The 3,106-nt window shown below is 42.0% G+C and overlaps 1 protein-coding gene across 1 annotated transcript in view; it reads left to right on the plus strand.

Annotated features, from left to right (window-relative positions):
* med12 (mediator complex subunit 12) overlaps nucleotides 1-3,106 on the plus strand; it is a 39,055-nt gene that overhangs the window by 7,483 nt on the left and 28,466 nt on the right. The window lies entirely within an intron of this gene.

Below are 3,106 nucleotides of genomic sequence, written 5' to 3' on the forward strand. Positions count from 1 at the left end.
AATTAGGAATGTAAGGCGTATAGTAATCATAGATAACATGGCAGGGTCCGTTACAGTTTGTTTTCATCTGATTTCAAATAAACAAAGTCTTGGCTTTCAGAATATTAAACTTGTTTCGGCAAATTCAGATGATAAATACAACTTTGAGGCTTGTAACGGCATAATTACAAGTGGAGAACGGAGTAACTTAACGTCACAACAGGCATAACAACAGCCGAAGCCTGTACTACNCATAGATAACATGGCAGGGTCCGTTACAGTTTGTTTTCATCTGATTTCAAATAAACAAAGTCTTGGCTTTCAGAATATTAAACTTGTTTCGGCAAATTCAGATGATAAATACAACTTTGAGGCTTGTAACGGCATAATTACAAGCGGAGAACGGTGTAACTTGACGCCAATGCAGGCATAACAAAAGCCGGTGTTTCTCGTGAGTGTTTTCCCCGGGAAACAAACACAATATACACACACACACACACACACACACACACACACACACACACACACACACACACACACACACACACAAGCTTCCCCCAGACCAGTAATCCTAACAAAAATATTTTCCCTCCGTACTACTTTGATCATTTGCTCCGCTAATAATCAATCAGATCGATGGATTCCAGAGAAGAGGAAACTTTGAAGGCCTTTTTCTCAAAATGATGACTTGGTAACAGTCATTATATAATGACATATTTTGCTTAATATTTGGAGTACAACAACAATCCTGATATCATTAGAAAGCTAGGAATCAACTCTTTCCAACTGTGTATACAAGTCAAAATGTGTCTTCAGGTCAATGCAAAGCAGGTCACACATATGCATCCAATGAAGCATTGCATGAAGTCTGTTGATGATCAGAGTTCGTTGTTGGGGCTCCAAAAACGTTTTTCTATTTTTGTTTAGTAGGCAGCCCATGCAGGCCAGCCCAATGGTCACCAAGGTTCATGTTTTATTAGCATTTTTACAAAAAAAAAGCCCAGGCGAGCCTAACATGTGAAAAAATGGCTGAGACCTCATAGAGTTAAACGTGGGCCTGCGACCATAGCTTTACTGTATTTTGTTTTGAAAATCCACAGCGGAGGTTTGTGTCGTACTACATGTGGTGTATTTTGCATATCTCTCAGTAGCCAATGATCTGTGAGTCTGTTAGCTCGGACATAAACTCCGTAATAAATGTAGTCTACATTTCATAAGAGGTGTAAAACCTGAGCATTTGAATGAAATGCTTATATAATCTGTATTTGTAGTTGTATTGTTGATTTAATGTGTGAACGAGGCGATATAGAGAAGGTTAAGCTGTCATTATTAGGCTGTAATTTGTTATATACTGTTGGAGCGGTAAGCCTATTGCTTTTGGATATTTGTGGAGTTAGGTGGTCCCCGAGTGTTTTTTTATTGGTTAAGTGGTCCTTGGTATGAAAAGGTTTGAGAAACACTGAACTACATGGAACTTAGCTTGGGGTATTAAATGCCAAAATAAAACATTAAAAAAGCTCAACTGCAATATCTCTCTCCAGAAATTATGACCCGGTTACTCAAAATAATCCATAGACCTTGTGAGCAATGTAATGTAGTAACCTGAGCTCGTCTGTGCTAGCCTATTCGTGAGCATTAGCCTTTTAGGAGTAATGTGATTTTTGTATTATTGTTTTCAGGACATGCGTTGAAAAATATTGAAATGTTCTCCTTCTTCTCACTAGGACTATGTCAACCGTGCACCAGGTGGTGTGGCTTATGGGACTAATATGCAACCTGAGATGATGCAGAACCATCCATATGGCCGGATGCCGTACGGCCAGCAGAGCATGAACATGTACACACAGAACCAGCCTCTACCTCCAGGTCAGTTAATGGCATATTCTGTCATCATTATGGTCTTTGTTAGTAACAGGATAAGACACTGTTGAGCACTCATCAAGAGCTTTCCTTTTAAACAACAAAATGCCATCTGGGATTGTTGTTAACGTTGTTTGTTTTTCCACAGGAGGTCCAGGCTTAGAGCCTCCATACCGACCTGCCCGCAACCCACAGATGAACAAAATGATGCCCAACCGGCCCAGCTACCCAGGCATGATTCCCGGTATGCCGGGGGTTATGCCTGGCATGATGGGCATGGACAAGCAATACCCGATGGGTTATAAGCCCCAGCCCACCATGCCTCAGGGCCAGATACTGCGGCAGCAGCTACAGGTCAGACTGGTGAGTCGGTCCACACCCATTATAGCTGGATAGAGTTGACCATAAAGAGTAGTTATACACATATACAACATTATGATATGTTGTATATGTGTTTTTAAGTGAAAACATTGCCACCAAATACTCTTCCACTCCTGGTAGAAGCATTGAATCTTTGCTGTTCACTGACTTGCTGTTTCTCTTTTCAGAATCAAAGCATGATCGGGCAGCAGATCAGACAAATAGCCCCTAACCAACCATATACTTCGATGCAGGCATCTCAAGTAAGCCTATTTTGGTCGCCCTTTGTTCTTCCTAAGAATTGCATTTACTATCTGACACCCCTTTTTCAGATGTATGTACCGTAATTTTCGGACTATAGGCCGCGCCTTTTTTCCCATTTTTTTCGACGCTGCGGCTTATATAACGGTGCGGCTAATCTATGGATTTTTACAGCTAACGGCCACTAGGGGACCTCCTAAATCTATGGATTTTACAGGTTACAGTCCACCACCTTTAACTCTATGGGCTCTATGGCCGGTCCGCGCCCCCCACCTTTAAGCGGCGGGCTCCAGTAGGAAAAGCTGGAGGCCGGAAAAGAGTGAGACAGGTAGCGCGCAAAAGTAAAAGTGGAACCGAGAGTGGTACGAGAGACAGAACGAGAGCAAGACAGACAGACATTACGAGAGCGAGACAGTTTGTCCCCGTACCACTGGTTGAAAACCACTGCTGTAGATCACTGCCGGTACGTGCGCTGGGAGCGCACCGTTTAAGTTTGAAAGTTGAAAAGTTTGTGTGTCTGAAACGCTATGTGATACAGTACAGTTTACACAGCACATGTTCTGTAGCTACTATTGCACTAAATGGTAACACTTGAATACGTTATGCAAATATGCAACTTGTTGTTGAAATGTTAATAAATGGGAGC

This window comes from Notothenia coriiceps, unplaced genomic scaffold (assembly GCF_000735185.1).
Source record: "Notothenia coriiceps isolate Sejong01 unplaced genomic scaffold, NC01 NC01_scaffold00037244, whole genome shotgun sequence".
Lineage (NCBI taxonomy): Eukaryota > Metazoa > Chordata > Actinopteri > Perciformes > Nototheniidae > Notothenia > Notothenia coriiceps.